Raw genomic sequence first — 19,754 nt, 5'->3', positions numbered from 1 at the left:
CTTGATATAAAGGATCTTCTTGAGACACAAGTTCCAGTTACCTACAAGCTATTTTTTGAAAGAGATTCACGGTCAGTGAATTCCTCAAAATGTGATACATACTGTTCTAGTCTAAGTTTTGCATCTTACGGAGACACACATATCTCGTAAGTTAAAAGAGAAGATTTTTTTAAAGGAACCTAAACTTTGGTGTTTGTAAGTAAGAACATTCACAAGCAAGTACTTTAGAATCAACTCACCCTTCATTTGCCTTCCAAGAAAGAAGCTAAGATTGGTGTTTCCCCTGAGACAACTGTTATCTTACTCTAGCCAAATAATGAACTAAGAGAGAGTAAAGAGGTAGTAGGAGAGAATAAAGAGTAAAAGGAAAGAATTGCCAATAGTTCCTTCAATTCAGGGTCAAAACTGGGCCAACTCACACTGGCTCAGCAAACCAGTATTTTATTTTTTTTAGAGACTGCATCACAGTCTTCAGATTTTATTTTTTAAGTAAGTATAATCCTTACAATAGCAAAGAATCTTCAAAACATGAAAAAAGTGTAAACCAATAGAGATGTCTGCTTGAGTCTACATACAGCCTGAACAATAACTCTGCCAGATGTGAACTGCCCCATTTCAATTAACTATTTCCCTGCTGGGGGGTGAGGGGGGGAAGGAAGGAGAAATTATGTCAGAATTTAAGGACAGAAGGGAGCACCAGATCATCCAATTTGACCTCCTGTATATCACATGCCACCAGATGTATTATGAAGCAAATCTTATTTTGGGATCTCAAGAGAGTAGGTGGGTGTGACTATGTGCAGAGTTTAGGGGAATACCAGTGAGAGGGTCATCCCTCCCCCTTGCACAACATAGGGGTCAAATTTATCTCCAGCAGACATAAATCTTTTTGACTTGACGTATCAAGATATCCTAGTTCTCCACGTTAAAAAGTTATGGGACCAATCAGTGTGCAGAATGATCTGAAAGCATGTCTGAGTCAAGTATCATTGCAGAAATCTCATAGAAGTTAGAGTAGTTGTGCCAATTAAGCATCCTTTTGATTCTTAAAATATTCAAACCAACCAACATTTAATCCAGCAAAAAAAGTTTTAAAATAAGTTTGACAATGAAAAAAGCAGGGGGGAAAACTATTTCTAGAATACAGAAAAAATAGAATATAGAAATAATATTTCCATTAAGATTATCCTGAGAAGATGCTGGTTTATCGAACGGGTACTTTTTTAATACACCACTCCCTCTTTACTCTATACCATTCCCTCTTTAGTCCTCTGACCCTTCTTACCTTAGTGTGTTCCTCCATCTGTTTCAGTGATAGTTTCCTCAGTGTTCACAGTTATTGTGCATCCCCCGTTATCTGGCTCTCCTATCAAACTGGGAGCTCCATTCTACAGAGCTACAGTTTGGAATCATGTATTTAGATGCTGTTCTTCAAAGTCTTAAAAAAAAAAAAAAAATGACAAAAGTGATTCTTCAAGAAGGATCTGAAAGAAAGGGCAGTGGCCCTTCCCGTCAGTTCACCTGGGTGAGTTCCATGCACAAGGGGTAGCGTACAAGAAGGTGTAGACATACTTGTGCAAGAAGCTGGTGAAGGATGGTGTCATTGGTTTAGCAGGGACAGTAGGGCGACAACAAGAAGGGAAAGAGTTGTGATGGGCCTGGAAGGAGAGGAAAGGGAGCCTAAACTTGCTAGAGAAAATAAGGAGAGCCAGCAGAGCTATTAAGCAGTTCTGTTTTGGCCATGTAATGATGGGATACCCAGATAGAGAAGTCAAAAGATAGCGACACTGATGCAGGACTGGAGAGTATCGGTAACTCACTGGAGAAAAGCAGATTGGGGAAACAGTAAAAAGATAAGATCACTCCAAGAGAGAGAATGGGTCAACCCATCAAATGAGAGGCTAAAAGACTGACCACAGAGACAGGAGGAGATCAAATGAGAAAGCTCTAAGTCAATGACAGGAGGAGAAAAAGGGAGGGAGATGGCATATCTTCAGCTATCATTGCTTGTTTTTTTTGTTAAATAAAAGAAGTGTCCTTTATTTCTATTCCTTTTAACCCATTTCTTCATCCATAGCAGTCTACCAGTGATACTGGTAAAGGGCAGAGCTCTCTATAAATGCTTAAGATAAACCAGGTGCACCAAGCCCCAGTGACGGCAAAACAGTAAGTTTCCAAGTACAAAAGAAGAGAGACAAAAATGCATTCAGAGAACTTATGCAAAAGTTCCTTATTGTTTAGCCATGAATATAAAAAAAAATCCATTACCTACATTAATATTCATAACAGGAATAAGCAGAACAACTATTGGCTTAAAGAAAGGACTAAAAATACATTTCAGTAGCCCAGAAGTTACATTAAATATTAAACTGTACATAGCTACAATCCTCAAACTTCAGTTTACTGGAACTCAAGTATCTATGCCTAGATTAAAAGTAACTAAAGACATAATTATGCTATTGACCACCTTTCCCATTTCCCCTTCTTTCTGACCACTGAAGACTGTATGAAAGCATCAGTGCTCACAGACATAGTTGGAAGTAATTTGTTCTTGAATCTGATATGGATATAGCAAGAGCAGATTGCCTGCAAGGAAACAAGAATAAACCAGCTATTTAGAGAGATTACATAATCTAGTGTAGTGTTGCAAAATGAGATTTAAAGAGACAAGAGTCCTGAATTTCATTATTGTAAATAAGTACCTACCCATAAAGCCCATCCAACACAAAAGGGATTTCAAGAAGTTCAGCAGATGAAGAAGTCACTGTCTTTTTACAAAAAGAAAATCTTATTGATGGATCCCCCTCTCAAGGTAGAATACATTTGATCCAGTTTAATTAACTGGACTGCAATTATATTAATACTTTATTTCTAGCTCTTATTCCTGTTTGGCGGGTAATGGCATCATTTAAGTGGCTTCATTTCTTCTAATGTAAAATCCATTAATCGAATGCTGAGATACAATTCTCGCCTCACAGATGTGCAGATTTAGAAAATAAATGTCAGATTTGAACAAAAACCACTTTTGAGGTCCTGAGTACCAATAAGAAAGGATATACATCTTACTTGTTGATCTTGTGTAACTAGGTATTAAGTGCATTAGCAAAGTACAGTATATTATAAATGAAGCTCTGGTATGCAGATATTGACAAAGGCAATGAATATCATATCTATCATTGGATTAATATTTTAGCAAATTTAAATAGGACTGAAGTTTTATAACTAAAGCCACTTCCTGAGTAAATAAACACAATTATCTTTTGGTTCATCAAAAACAGCCAGAAGATATGAACCACCATGAACTACTGTTAAAAATAGCAAGAAAACAAGCAGCTAAGGCACAATAATAATAATACATGGAGATATACCTATCTCATAGAACTGGAAGGGACCTTGAAGGTCATTGAGTCCAGTCCCCTGCGTTCACCAGCAGGACCAAGTACTGTCCCTGACAAGTTTTTTTTGTTTTTTTCCCCCAAATCCCTAAATGGCCCCCACAAGAATTGAACTAACAACCCTGGGTTTAGCAGGCCAATGCTCAAACGACGAGCTATCCCTCCCCCCAACTGAAATCAAGGAGAGTCCTCAAGAGATGCCTTCCGAAGTTCTTGGGGGATATCACAGCGGGAACTGTGGGAAGTTAACTCTGTCTACTGTACATACAACTGAGTCTAAACTTTTCAGGCCTGAGAAAGCTATTGTTTGGAAGCTATATAAAACAAACAAATCAAAAAATATTGCAGGAAAAGCCCAGAACTGCTAAATAGCATGTGTTTGATATTTCACTCCTTTGTTCTTCCATTTGGGGGCCTTGAAGAGCCATCAGTTACCACATACAGGTATTTAAATGAAAAACTGCTTTTTACCAAGTTCATAACAGTCTATAATCACAACACTTACACAAATGATAGCCAACGTGCATAGCAACTTATATTTTGCTACTAGTTTGGCTATACTATACTATACGAAGTGATTAAATTAGATATAGTGGGCCAAAGGCAGCCCTTTTGTAACTCCATTGAAAACAGTGAAATTACAGCAAAGATGAATTTGGCCCAGCATCAGTTTCTATTTTTAGCAGGCTGCTGTCCTATTGCTGGATTTTTCCCTACATTATGTAAAACATACAGTATTTTGCCAGAGCAGTCATGCCAGAATTCTCAGACTACACACAGCCTCTGTCATTCTTCCTAGCTGCTCTAGAATACATTAGGTGACAACCTTTAGAATTTCTTGAGTTCCACAATCTGTCTCTGCTTCCCATGGATTCATCTTCTCTCTGGCAGCACTCTTACAGAGCAGAACCAGAAAGAAAAAATTGAGTATTTACACTATTAAAAACAGAAGTACACATCCATGAATGGAGAAACACCAGTGTGTAGGAACAAATCCATCTCCTAGGAGGTACACCTCTACCTCGATATAAAGTTGTCCTCGGGAGCCAAAAAAAATCTTACCGCGTTATAGGTGAAACCGCATTATATCGAACTTGCTTTGATCCACCGGAGTGTGCAGCCCTGCCCCCCCGGAGCACTGCTTTACCGCATTATATCTGAATTCGTGTTATATCGGGTCACATTATATCAGGGTAGAGGTGCATTTGAAATAATTAAAGAAAAAATTCCTGCTTCTGTAGCAATCTCAATATCAGCTTATTTCACCAGGCTATTTGCAAGTAGATAAACTTCACAAATGCAAACTTTATGGGATGAGTGCACAACTCAGTTACTACACATCTATTTAATATTTCTTCTTCAAATTAACAAACTATAGCACCCAAGGACAAGAACACTGTGCTTTTTTTTTTTTAAAAGTCATGTACCAATGACTTCATATTTTCTAGGCAATGAACATTCACCACACTTTTCTTTAAAAAAATGCAAGGTAATGTAAATAATTAGGCCACTATACTATAAGTGTAGATGCAATGATAAAATCATGACTAAGGGCACATGCTGACAGGGAGAGATTTTATAACTTTGCTCCCATAGCTCAGTTTGTCATTATGGACCCTGCAAAACTTAAAATACACCAGCCAACCTCCTCCTTATGCAGAAGCAAAAAGAAGGGCCTTACCAACCAGGATAGCTATATGTGGACTACAGACTGTTCTTGTAGTGTCTTAGCAAGCACACTGCTGTACACACCGAGAAGGAGTTTCTCTCAGACATACTGGCAGCTAGGCAGATGCAAACTTGCTACAGAGATTTGAGTCCAAATTCCTTTTTCTTGAATAAAGGAAGATACACGTGATGGAGTGGAGGTAAGGAGACCATGGATAACCTCAGAGCAAAATATTGACTGTTGTAAAACTATTTGAAAGAAAGTTTCAGTTTAGGTATCTATAATTACTTGAAAAAAGAACAGGAGTACTTGTGGCACCTTAGAGACTAACAAATTTATTTGAGCATAAGCTTTCTTAAGCTACAGCCCACTTCTTCGGAAAGCTTATGCTCAAATAAATTTGTTAGTCTCTAAGGTGCCACAAGTACTCCTGTTCTTTTTGCGGATACAGACTAACACGGCTGCTACTCTGAAACCTATAATTACTTGGTACAAGACTGGAACTCTGAAGTAGCACAAAACAGGGAGGATCATAGTTACAGCCCTACCAAATTCACAGCCATGAAAAACAAGTCACGGACCGTGAAATCTGGTCTCTCTCCCTTCCCCCCACCCCCGTGAAATCTAGTCTTTTGTGTGCTTTTACCCTATACTATATAGATTGCACAGGGAGACTAGCGTTTCTCAAATTGGGGGTCCGGACCCAAAGGGGAGGTCACAAGGTTATTTTATGGGAGTCGCGGTATTGCCACCCTTACTTCTGCGCTGCCTTCAGAGCTGGGCGGCAGGGAAGCGGCAGCTGTTGTCTGGGCACCCAGCTCTTAAGGCTGCGCCCTGCCAGCAGCAGCGCAGAAGTAAGGGTGGCAAAATACCATACCATGCCACCCTTTTTTCTGCGCTGCTGTCTTCAGAGCTGGGTGGCCGGACAGTGGCAGCTGCTGACTGAAGGCAGCAGCACAGAAGTAAGGGTGACAATACCATACCATTCCATCCTTACTTCTGTGCTGCTGCTGGCGGTGGCTCTGCCTTCAGAGCTGGGCTCCCGGCCAGGAGCCGTCCCTCTCCAACTGCCCAGCTCTGAAGGCAGCGCTGGCGTCAGCAGCAGCGCAGAAGTAAGGGTAACAGTACCGCAACTCCTCCGCCACAATAACCTTGTTACCCCACCCCTCCAACTCCTTTTTGGATGAGGACCCCTACAATTACAACACCGTGAAATTTCAGATTTAAATAGCTGAAATCATTAAATTTACTATTTTTAAAATCCTATGACCGTGACATTGACCAAAATGGACCGTGAATTTGGTAGGGCCCTACTCATAGTGAAGAGGTTCATCACACAAGTGGCCAATACACACACAGCTCAGCATTATTCTCAAGCAAACCTTTCATCCAATTCAGGATTGACATTGTCAAATTCCAGAGAGCAACATCCAGTTCTGCTCAGCACAACACACAGCCTCAGAGAGTAACTGAAAAATAGAAGGTACTTTCTAGGTTTTAAGGACTCCCGAAAAAGAGGAGGCTAGTATATTCAAAGAATAATATTTTTTTCAGTATTTTACTTTTCTAAAGTTAGCGTTACAAATATTGTGAAGTAGCAGCAAAGAGTCCTGTGGCACCTTATAGACTAACAGACGTATTGAAGCATGAGCTTTTGTGGGTGAATACCCACTTCGTCGGATGCACCCACGAAAGCTCATGCTCCTATACGTCTGTTAGTCTATAAGGTGCCACAGGACTCTTTGCTGCTTTTACAGATCCAGACTAACACGGCTACCCCTCTGATATTGTGAAGTAGATAGTCATACATAACAGCCACTTTGTTTAAAACTTAAATATCTGTCCAAAATTAATTTTTAGTTAAGGTTCATTCCTTCACGTAATTAAACTTCACTTATTGATAGAATTTTCAAAGTCTCATGAGGTGATCATGTAACTTTGGGCCAAATTCTGATATTGTTGCTCACATTGAGTAGCACTGTACTCCACTGTTAGCCCCACTAACATGGTGTATGGTACTATTCAGCATGAATAAGGGTAACGTAATCTGGCCCTATATCAAATTACTCTACAATTATTTATTTGTGCAGATCAGTGTTATCCTCCCTGTTTGTATGCAGGCACAATTTTGGCAACCAAGATTTCCTTTTCTAGAGTTGTATGTGTGAAAGCCTCTACTCAGGAAAAACATCATTTATTTTAAAATATGCTGTAAGAAATTAGGATGATTGGTAAGATATTGATGGACGCCCACCTACATCACCTTTTGCGAGTCTTTAATGTGACAAAAATCAATCAGCTGTCACCTCAAGAACAAAAGGCAACACTGTGGATTAGCCAACAAATGGCAATGTATATCTGTGGATAAAAAGTAACATCATCTAAAACTGGAAGATTATTCCATTTCTAAATTAAAACCTCTTTCATTGATTAAAAAATTCAAAAGGGTAATTTTCAATTATACAAACGACATTAAAATGTATACCATGCAAACATTGTGTTTTTAGGCTTGTCTACTTTTCCCTTATTTATACCCTCTTTGGAAGCTTGAAATTAATTTCTTCTCCCTCTCCCTCACCTCCCCAATTACAGTTTTTTATTGTAGGTGTATTTGAATAAGTCTTAATTTAAAACTGTATGAAAATAAAAGCAGTGGAATACTTATGCTTCAAAATAAATGTGCATAAAGCACTTCAAGAACTTTGCAAATTGATAAGATGATAAAAAGGTACAGTACGCTATCTGCTAATAAAAAGTACAGTGGACCTGCCAACCTTGAAAAAGCCCTTTTAAAATACTGTCAAGTGCCATTATCATTTATCCAACAACTATATGATCTCATAAGGCAGATTTATAATAATCCAACAAGAGCACAATGTAAAATCAGCAGTAGGGAGAATTACAGACTTGTCTACTCTACTGAAAATAGTTATGCAAGGGTTTGAGGTCACTTTCAAAACTAAATATTAAACATCAATCATAGAATATCAGGGTTGGAAGGGACCTCAGGAGGTTATCTAGTCCAACCCCCTGCTCAAAGCAGGACCAATCCCCAATTAAATCATCCCAGCCAGGGTATTGTCAAGCCTGACCTTAAAAACCTCTAAGGAAGGAGATTCCACCACCTCCCTAGGTAACCCACTCCAGTGCTTCACCACCCTCCTAGTGAAAAAGTTTTTCCTAATATCCAACCTAAACCTCCCCCACTGCAACTTGAGACCATTACTCCTTGTTCTGTCATCTGCTACCACTGAGAACAGTCTAGATCCATCTTCTTTGGAATCACATTTATGTTGAGCTAAAAATCATACAACAACAAGACTAAAGTTTGCAAGTACCATTCTGGAGAGTCTGTGCTCGCGATTCCTTTCCCAAATTGACATGGAATCCTCCTCCTAATGATGGTGTTTTACCGGCACCTATGGGGGGGAAACAAAAAGTAACAATTATCAGATACAACTAAAGCATTAAAATAGATCTTACAATGCATCCCTTTCATTCAATACTTTTACAATGTATGATGGGCCAAAATTATGGTCTGGTAAGGGTGGTAACATAGGGATTTGAGGGGTGAAAGGCATAGCACATAGAATAAATTGCACTGAGTTTTTCTCCACAATCTCTCGCCTGGGCTACTCCAAGGTTAGCTAGTGTAACAATGTGCCGCCCCTTACTCCAGAAAGAACATTAAGTCATAATCTAGCCCTCAATTGTAAAATCTTTCTCGCAGTAAACCACAGAACAATTGCTCATTTATATTTGTTTGAGAAACGTTAAATACTGAATTTTAATAGCTAAACATCTACATTACAGAACAGAAAATGTGGTCAGTGTGCAAAAGGTTCTGTGTTAAGGCTAGTATATACACACCTTGTACATTGAAACAGCTGCAATACAAGTCAAGCACACATACTGTAGATTGGGTTACAGAATTGTGTGTCTAAAATGTAGAGTCGATGAAGCAATCAGGTATTAAAAAATGAGATGGAAGGTTAGAAAGTAACAAATCTCAGCAGAGTTGGAGGCCTTGTCTACACTACTGGGGTAAGTTGACCTAAGTTATGCAACTCCAGCTACATGAATAACATAGCTGGAGTCGACGTAGATTAGGTCAACTTACTGAGGTGTCTACATCGCGCTGCGTCGATGAGAGATGCTCTCCCATCGACTTACCTTACTCTTCTCATTCCGGTAGAGTACCGGAGTCGACAGGAGAGCAATCTGCGGTTGATTTAGCGCAGAGGTAGGCAACCTATGGCATGTGTGCCAAAGGCGGCACACGAGCTGATTTTCAATGGCACTCAAACTGCCTGGGTCTTGGCCACCAGTCTGGGGGGCTCTGCATTTTAATTTAATTTTAAATGAAGCTTTTTAAATATTTTAAAAACCTTATTTACTTAACATACAATAGTTTAGTTATATATTATAGACTTATAGAAAGAGACCTTCTAAAAATGTTAAAATTATTACTGGCACGCGAAACCTTAAATTAGAGTGAATAAATGAAGACTCGGCACACCACTTCTGAAAGGCTGCCAACCCCTGATTTAGAGGGTCTTCACTAGACCCGCTAAATCGACCCCCAGTGCTTCGATCGCACCAGCGTCAATCCCAGCTAAGTGTAGACATGCCCTCAGATTCACTCTTACCTTGCTAAACTAGCATATCCTAAGGGACAGTTGCTGCACTGAGTGGCTTTAGTGTGAGCAGGCTACTTGAAATCAACAAGAATATTCACAAGAGTAAGGGTTGCACAACTGGCCCCTAAACTATTAGTGATGAACAATTGGATTGTTTCACAAAAGATGATTTTTTCAAAAATAACCATAAGGTTAATGTGACAAGTTGGACCCCTTGGGAAACCACCTGATGTGCTGAGATACCACTGAGTCTACTTGTTCCGCCAGCATAGGCCCCCTTTAACCTGTCTTGCTGAGCCAGGCTCTTAAAGCCTCCTCTACTACACACACCAGCAGGGCCACACCCAGCTGCAGATCAGCTCTGGGAAGACTCAGCTTAAGGGACTTGCTCCAGCACTCCCATGTCCACCTCCCTTGGAGTGCAGAACCAACAATGTATTATGAAATTCGCCCCCTCCCTCAATGTGGAGAGAGGTGTACACACTTCTTGCCCCACCCAGTTAAAATTACAGAAACTGGGTTTAATAATAAACAAACCAAATTTTATTAACTATAAAAGACAGATTTTAAGTGGTAAAAGGGGTAACAAACAAAACAAAGCAGATTACTAAGCAAATGAAATCAAACACGCAAAGTACGCTAGTTTCACTAAAGAAATTGGTTACAAATAGTATTTCTCACCCTAGATATTGTTGCAAGCAGTTTGCAAAATTTCTGTGGTTCAGAGTTCGTTATATTCCTTTTCAGACCTAACTCCTGTCTCAGTCTGCACTCCCCCCAGCCTTCCCTTTTGCAGTTTTTCTTCTTGGGCAGATGGCCATGGAGAGGAGGAGTCTTGTTTGCTTTCCTCTCCGCCCTTAAATAGGATTTACATAAGGCGGGAATCCTTTGTTTCCCAAAACTTGGCCACCCTTCCCTTACAGTGGAAAGTTACAAGAAGTCACAGGTAATGTTTTAGTATCATCAGGTGACAAGACCACCTGACTCTGTAGGATCACAGCGTCCATGAGTCAGTGGCAGTATGGAGCATCCACAGGAAGGCCAAGCTTTTCACAGTCCATTGTCCTCGCTGATGGGCCATGAGCCCTGCCTGGCTTTTCCATTGTTGTACCCGAAGTGTTCGCAGTGGGCATCACCCAAAGCAGCGTAGTTGAAATACAGATACATAGTCAATATTCCTAACTTCAGATACAGAAATGATGCAGGCATACAGATTGGATAATCGCATTCAAGAAATCATAACCTTTCCAATTATCTCTCACATGAGCCATCTTGCATAAGGTATATCTGAGTTATGTCATATTCATATCATAAGCATATTTTCAGAAAGAATATGGACTGACACATCACAGTTACCTCAAGCAAAAAAACTTGGAAAATATCAACTTTAACGGGAAATCAGACCAAAATGCTAAAACCTGTAGTACTGAATATGTATGCTGTTAAGTAGTTAATTATCTGAAGAATATTTTGGACTCCAATAGTCCTCTCTTTAGGGTGAGAAAAGGAGAAGATATCATGTTCCTATCAAACACCCCCCCCATTCCTCCAAAATTAATGGAACTACATTCTTCCATATGAGTACAGCTGTACAAGACACTCTCTAGAGCCAAACACCTCTCTACAATGAGACTCTAGCTAGTGAGATACTTCCCTCCTTTACATATCATCTGGAAGTAATTCCAGGCATTCTCTCCCACACACGGCCTGAGTAGGATACCTCCACAATAATGTAAATTCAAGAAGTGAAGAACTGAACTTGGATCCCAGATTGTTTCAGCCACATGGAAATATGCTGCACTGCTACTGACTTGCTGGGATAGTACCCACTCTTAAATGCTAAAATTAAATTAGTTGGAAAGATGTACAAAAAAGAAGGCAAAAAGTTAGACAACACATTCCTTTGAAAGCTTTCTGGACAACACTTTTAAGCTTGATTTTCCATACAAGGAAACTGGTCAGGTTTTCAATACTCTCCACTCACCATGGTGACAAACCAACTTCAACGGACCCTTCTTTAAGGAGCTCCTTTCAGCCAAATACTTCAAAGGCTCTAGATGTGGAGGCTCCACAGTTTAAATGTTACAGCTCACAATCCTCATTAAGGAACCAAAACACTCACCATGGCCTCTGACTTCCAATGTGTGTGTCTCTAACCTCACTGTTCCCTCCATCTCAGACTGCTGTGGAAGATAATACATCATCTCTCCATTCCCATATATACAAAATGGCCAAATCCTTAAATGCTCTAAGACAAACTAATTAGCTATAAAGGACAGGGCTTTCCAAAGCAGAGTGTTCTAGAGCAGTGGTTCTCAACCTTTCCAGCCCACTGTACCCCTTTCAGGAGTCTGATTTGTCTTGCATACCCCCAAGTTCCATCTCACTTAAAAACTACTTGCTTACAAAATCAGACATAAAAACACAGAAGTGTCACAGCACATTATCACTGAAAAATTGCTTACTTTCTCATTGTTACCATATAATTATAAAATAAATCAACTGGAATATAAATATTGTACTTACATTTCAATGTATAGTATATAGAGTAGTATAAACAAGTCATTGTCTGTATGAAATTTTAGTTTGTACTGACTTCACTAGTGCTTTTTACGTAGCCTGTTATAAAACGAGGCAAATATCTAGATGAGTTGATGTACCCTGTGGAAGACTTTTGCGTACCTCTAGGGGTACGCATACCCCTGGTTGAGAACCACTGTTCTAGAGAAGTGCACAAAGATTTCATTTAGTATTAAGAGGTTTAACTACCAACATGCATTTCAAGATTGGCTCATGCTGGTCAGTATATATTACTATCATTTTTCTCTTTTAAAGTACAGCAAAAAACTAAGGCCCTGATCCTGCAAACACTTACACTAATGCTTAAATTAAGTAGGTGAGTAGTCCTGTTGAATTCAACTGAACAATTCAGGTGAGTAAAGTTAAGAACATATATAAGTGTTTTGAGATACAGCTAGAGCCTAGGAGAGTTGAAAATAAAATAAGTTATTCTTAGACCAAATAATGTGTAATGGAAAATATTCTAATATTAATTATTTGTATTATGATAATACCTAGAGGTCCCAGTCAAGATGTGCTAGGATGTATATACACACACACACACACACACACAGTCCCTCCCCCAAAATCTTACTGTCTAAATATACCAGACAAAAGATCAGAAAAAAAGGAGTATTGTAATCCCCTTGACATTGAAACCCATCTACTAGGAAATGGTCCAGTTTTGCATAAGCCAAACAGGCACAGCAGGTAGATAAGGACTTTCAGTTACTACCAACATCAACTGGATTCAAACTTGTAATTTAGACATAAAAGATTATCTCCCTATCCACTAACATATGTGGAACACTTCACCTATTAGGACTAACAGCATAGAAACAATTATGCTACTCATGTTTTATGCTTTTTCTACCTTCTCATTCCTTGTTGCTAAGAAAGTTTTCACGAAAATAAAATTAGAGTGGTGCTAAAAAATATGCACCTCTGGCAAAAAAAACAAAACAAAAAAAAAACGAAGTGGAACCAATTAAAACAACTCTACAACCAACAGAACACCACCTCCAGGAGAAACCACTACACCATGACCTGCCACATGGCTATCACGTGACACCACATCATCATCAATCCATCAAGACTACCCCAAACAAGAACTGAAGGATCTGTACTTTCCAAGGGACCAAACTTCTGTCCCATCATAGAACCAGGTATCATACTAACACGTGGAAACCTAGAAAAATTATTCCACCGACTCCACCTCAAAGAATTTTTCACAACAAAGATGACACCACCCACAACTACCATATCCCACCGACAGACATAAGAAAAAAGAATCGTCTGACGGGACGTGCCTCAGTGGATGAAACCACACATTGGATGATTACATTGATTGTTTCAGGAGGTTAAAAAATAGACACTGAAATCCTCAATAAAGAATACTTCCACCACAATCCCTCTACCACTGAGAGGACAGCTATACAGTCCCTGAAATCCAAACACCAGATAGTGATCAAACTAGCTGACAAAGGGGGCGCTATTGTAGTCCTTAATTATGATGACTGTCAATGAAGCAAACAGACAAGTCTCTGGACACCACCTATAATAAAGAACTCAAAAAGGACCCCAAAACTCATTCTTCTTGATGCCATCAGTTATTAGCTCTCCTTCCCCACTAAGTAGAAGACCTTCACCTTCCTCCATCTTTCTCTTGCTTCTAGTGTATTTAAAAGACAATTTAAAAAACAGTTCTTTATGTCCCTTGCTAGGACTAACTCATTTTGTCCCGTAGCCTTTCTGATTTTGTCCCTACATGCTTGTGCTATTCTTCTGAACTCCTTAGCAATTTGTTAATGTTTCCATTTTTTGTAGGACTCCTTTTTGATTTTCAGGTAATTAAAAAGCTCTTCATGGAGCCATAGGCGCCGACTTCCCCTCTTTCCCCTGGGTGCTCGATCCCACCTCTGCCCTTGCCCCCGCCCCCACTCCACCCCTTCCATGAGGCCCCGCCCCCATTCCAACCCCTTCCCCAACTCTTCCCCCTCCCTGCCCTATTCCAACTCCTTTCCCAAATCCCCACCCCGGCCCCGCCTCCTCCCCTGAGTGCGCCACGTTCCCACTCTGCCCCCCCCCCGCCTCCCCGGAGCGTGTGAACGCCACCAAGCGGCCGGGCAGGAAGCGCTGGGAGGTAGGTGGAGGAGCAGGGACACGGCACGCTCAGGGGAGGAGGAGGAGGGGAGCTTGGCTGCCAGTGGGTGCAGAGCAACCACTAATTTTTCCCCATGGGTGCTTCAGCCCTGGAGCACTCACGGAGTCAGCGCCTATGCATGGAGCCATATTGATCTCTTACCATTTTTCCTATCTTTCCTTCATATTGGAATAGTTGGCTGTTGTGCGTTAATACTGTCTCCTTGAGAAACTGTCAGATCTCCTGAGCTTCTTTCTCCCTTAGATTTTCTTCCCATGAGACTTTATCTGCCAGTTCTCTGAATTTGTTACACTCTGCTTTTTTGAAGTCCATTTTCCTTATTCTGTTGCTCTCACGCTTTCCTTTCCTTAGAATCATTAAATCTATGAATCCATGGTCACTGTCACCTCAACTGCCTTCCCACTCTCAGCTTCACAACCAATTCCTCCATGCTGGTCAGAATCAAGTCTAAAATGACAGTCCCCCTGGTTCTTCCACTTTCTGAAACAAAAAGCTGTCCCAAGAACTTATTGGAAATTTTGTGTTTTGCCAGATTACTTTTCCAATCGATTCTGGGTAATTAAATTTCCCCAGTTACTACCAGTTATGCAGAAATTTCACCTCTTTCTCTTCCTTTAAAGCTTCCCCATCTTGTGTTACACATCAAGATATACACATTGTATATAAAGGTCACTTCTTTTATATGTGATGATATGCCCAGCTCCTACTGAGCTGAAATGGGAACAACACACGTATCTGAATGAAGAATTTGGCTCTGAACATAGGTAGAAAAATAGTTATGTGCTCATACGGTTTAAATGTAAAGTCTAATTTTACAATCAGCTAAACTGCATAAAGTTTCACTAACCATCTTCATAGACTGAACAACAAAAATAATGCAGTGTCGCAGCTGGATAGTTAAAAACTCCACAAAAAGTCAGTAAACTCAGCCATACTGCAAATGCTGTATGTTTATGGTATACACTTAAAGACAAACAATAATATTAAGCTCATAAAAATAGCAACCACTACACAAGACCAAATTAACATTCTACTTTAATTCTAATTTTTACATTTCTTGACTCTTTTCAATTTTTAACTATGCAGCTTTAACAATGAACTAACAAACTCTTTTCTTTGTTTGTTTTAAAATTTTAATTTCCAAGATTTACCAGAAATATAACCCAGAGCTATTTCGGGGCTTACAAGCAGAGCCTGTTATGTTCCTTGATCTATGGAGTGCAGATGCAGCCCTGCAGAACTTAGGAACTCCACAAGAGAGGGCTGCAGCCTGGGCAAGTCCCCTGTGAGTACTTCCATCACTCTGTGCAACACATCTCTTCTGAAATGAGCACTTCACAACTCTACGAAGTCATCTACTAAATATTCCCAGTACCATTCAAACTCTCAGCTTTATTCAATCAAAACCTTCCTCTCTTCCCAGGTTCAGGGTTAGTCTGTGATGGTTAGCTACAAATGCTGGGTAAAGGGAGGTGTGTGGAGATGCACCGCCTCAGAAGCATTTAGGAATTGTACTGCAGGCAAAAATCTTTCCTCAGGCCACTCCCTGCATGCAATCAGATGCACATTTTGCACATGCTGTTGGGATGGCCCAGAATACCCCAAGACACCTGCCCCTACTCCACAGACAGCCATGCCTCTACTTCTTCCCTCCCACCTTTTCAGCATCATGGTCCCCAAGGAGCAACAGGAGCAAGCAGTCTATGCATTCTGGGGCTATTGAGAGTGGCCCAGCATGGCAACCCAAGCAGGACAAAAATGGGGGTGGGAGCAAGCAGTGTTTCTTGCCTCTCTCTCCACCCATGTGTGGTCAAAGAAGGACCACGCACAGTCTACACAGTTTCAGCCAAAACATTAATTTTCCAAAATTAATGAGTTAGTGAAAAGAGGGGGTTATAATGGAGGCTTTCTTGCAGCTTTAACTACAGAGTAGCTGTTGCTTGATGGGACCACTATAGATAACACACATGGCCAGCACTGTACGTTTATGAAAGAAAACCCTCTACTAAAAACTAGGGAAAAAAGCTATATTTTAATATCCGCTCTCTGCAGATGCAGAATAAAACTTGTAAAGAATACAGAATGTACCAAATCAACTGTGTCATAACCCAGGGCTTTTACTAACTAGACTGGGAGATTTAATATAAAAAATTAATGAGCTTTCCATTAAAGTTAGACCATAAAACCCAAAAGCAGTGTAGGTCAATGTTCCATTGCAATTCACGTCTGCAACAGCTGAGGATTTAATAGTTTTGACTGCACAGAAATCTTTAATCAAAGTCTATAAATGAAAGACTTCTGTTCTTATATTCTCCCATCGGCCAATTTTACAGACAAGTGAACAGATCTTCACACACTGTAATCTACTAAAATGCTTACGATGAATAAACTCAGCAGAGACATGTTTTCCAGTCTAGACCACTCTAGCTGCACCCGACCCCTCAAAAAGATCAGCTCACTTTCAAAACCACCCCACCACAGGGATAAATATACTGCCCTCTTTCCACAATTTTCCAGTCTGAACATCATACAAAAATCTATGTGGATCTAACACAATGTGAAGGATTCAGCATTTTCATAGCTGCCAACAATATACTCTGCAGTACTTCAAGCAAGCATTTGTTGCTGTCATAAAGATAGCACATACAGGAAGACATGCGCTGCCAGGAAGAATCACCCACTAAGTCTGATGCAAGATTGCCACCTTGAGGAATCCAGGAGATAAGCATAAGGGGAAAGTTATTATTCATAAGTTTCTAAAACTTGCATTTTTTACTTATGTCCCAGACAGATACCTCCATACCATAAGAATAAATAGAGTCTTTGCTCTCTCCTCCTATCACCACCATTATATCTATGGATGAATTTGGTACTCAGGAAAGTGAAAAACTAACAGATCTGGCTAAAGCCAGGCAAAATATGGGCATGTGTTGTTCAAGCTGCCCAATAAGGGTCTGCCAATCCAGTAGGGTTGCCAACTTACTAATCGCACAAAACCAAAAACCCCTTCCCCGAGGCCACGCCCCCGCTCACTCCTTCCTCCCTCCCGCCATCGTCACTCTCCCCCACCCTCACTCACTTTCACCGAGCTGGGGCAGGGGACTTGGGTGCAGGAGGGGAGTATGGGCTCTGAGTTGGGGGTGCAGGCTCTGGGTGGGGCCAGAAATGAGGGGTTTGGGGTGCAGGAAGGGGCTCCAGACTGGGGCCAAGGGGTTCAGAGTGGGGGGCAGGGTGCGGACTCCGGTTGAGGGTGCAGGCTCTGGGGTGAAGGGGGGAAGCTCCAAGCTGGGGCAGGGGGTTGGGGTGGGAGTGTGGGCTCCAGGAGGGAGTTTGGGTGTGGGAGGGGACTACAGGCTTGGGCAGGGGGTTGGGGTGCAGGAGGCAGCTCAGGACAGGGGCAGGGAGTTGAGGTGCAGGGTCCCGGCAGCGCTTCCCACGCTATACGTTCCCAGGAAGCGGCCGCCAGGTCCCTTCAGACCCTAGGCGCATGGGCAGCCACGGAGGCTCTGCGTGCTACCCTCGTGCCCACAGGTGCTGCCCCTGCAGCTCCCATTGATCATGGTTCCCAGCCAATGGGAGCTGCGGAATCGACACTTGGGCGGGGACAGCGTGCGGAGCCTCCCTGGCCGCCCATGCGCCTAGGGTCCACAAGGATCTGGCGGCTGCTTCTGGGAACCACATGGAGCTAGGGCAGGCAGGGAGCCTGCCATAGCCCCAGACCCGTGCTGCGCTGTTGACCAGCCTTTTAACAGCCCGGTCAGCAGTACTGACTGGGGCTGCCAGGGTCCCTTTTTGACCGGGTGTTCTGGTCGAAAACCGGACACCTTGCAACTCTACAATCCAGTACACTCCTAACCCACATCTCCCTCTGTTTTGGAACCTTAACTATGGCCTCACCTCTTTTATGGCTCAAAGTTAATATTACATGGTGTCAGTCTGTGTACTAGCCTTTCACCTCTGGGGACCCGGATCAGAAAGAACAGCAATTTTGGTAGCACTATCCTTGTACACAGTTTTGCCCATCAGGTAAAATAAAAATAAAAAAGCTGTAGAATCTACTCAAGAGTGAGAGGTCAGGATTGAGGTGCATTGGGAGATGGGAAAACTTGTGAACAATTAATGGCTCAAATTAATAACACTGATTCTTGACTTTATAAACATAGTAACACAACACAAACCTTTAGCAACATTTGTGGGGTAATTTGCCATGGACAAAAATAAAGTTAATATCGATACAAAACATTTTATTCTGCCAATTATCATAATTGTCTCAATAGCGAGCAATGTACTTCTGCATTTTGCCTACTTATCATGGTGTATAAAAATCGTGATTTTTTTAAGATAAAAATAATTTAAATAAAACTGTTCGATAATTTAAAGCAGATTTATTAATTTGCATATGGCTAGTTCTTTACTTCCCATTTTCTAGTCTTAAATTGCTAACATGGATTTTTTATGTATTTCTTTAATTAGTTTTCTAGTTGTTAGAATTTCAGATTTTACACACAGACTACTTCTACTAAGAAGTTTCACACTTAAAATGATTTTCTATCCCAAAATAAAAGACAAAGTCCAAGGCATAATTAACATATTTACTGTTACATGCATCTGACGAAGTGGGTATTCACCCACAAAAGCTTATGCTCCAATACGTCTGTTAGTCTATAAGGTGCCACAGGACTCTGTTGATATTTACTGTGTGAACACTCCAAATTCAAACACACAATATTTATAAACAAATAGCCAAAACTACACTTGCAACCAACCTCACCTTCCAATATATTGAACTTTCACAAGTCAAGAAAGCTGAAATGCTTTGACCAGGCTATATTTCTTCAATCAGGTTTTGCAGGGGACTTGTGTCCCTAAGCCGCCTAAATACCTATTTATGAGTTTAGGAACCTACTTTCAGGCTCCAATTTTAAAAAAAAAAAAAAAACTGCATAAAAAGTTGACAACTTTGTTAATCTATTGAAAGTCTAAATAACTTCACATTGTTTAACACTAAATCAGTTTCATTTTGATTATATGCCACTAAATTTTTAATAAAAAACAATTTTAGTTCCTGATGCTGCAGGCACTTCTGCACGTTATAGTCCTACTGAAGTCAATGGAACTACTCATAGCTTCCAAGGCCAGAAGGGACCTCTGGGATCATCTAGTATGACCTCCTCTGTATAACACAGACCACAGAAATAATTCCCCCAAATAATTCCTATTTAAACTAAGCACATCTTTTAGAAAAACATCCAGTTCTGATTTAAAAATTGCCAGTGATAGGAAATCCACCACGACCCTTGGAAAATTGTTAATTACCCCCACTGTTA

General features: G+C 40.8%; 1 protein-coding gene across 2 annotated transcripts in view; it reads right to left on the bottom strand.

The window, feature by feature from the left end:
• Positions 1 to 19,754, bottom strand: part of BRF1 (BRF1 RNA polymerase III transcription initiation factor subunit) — a 243,246-nt gene that overhangs the window by 209,736 nt on the left and 13,756 nt on the right. For both annotated transcript variants that reach the window (XM_065402496.1, XM_065402497.1), the window contains exon 2: positions 8,403 to 8,483. The gene's annotated coding sequence lies outside the window, so the exon portion shown is untranslated. The remainder of the gene's footprint in view (positions 1 to 8,402; positions 8,484 to 19,754) is intronic.

The sequence above is a fragment of the Emys orbicularis genome, chromosome 4, assembly GCF_028017835.1.
Source record: "Emys orbicularis isolate rEmyOrb1 chromosome 4, rEmyOrb1.hap1, whole genome shotgun sequence".
Taxonomy (NCBI): Eukaryota; Metazoa; Chordata; order Testudines; family Emydidae; genus Emys; species Emys orbicularis.
The sequence above is the reverse complement of the archived record's forward strand: the minus strand, read 5'-3'. Positions and strand labels throughout refer to the sequence as shown.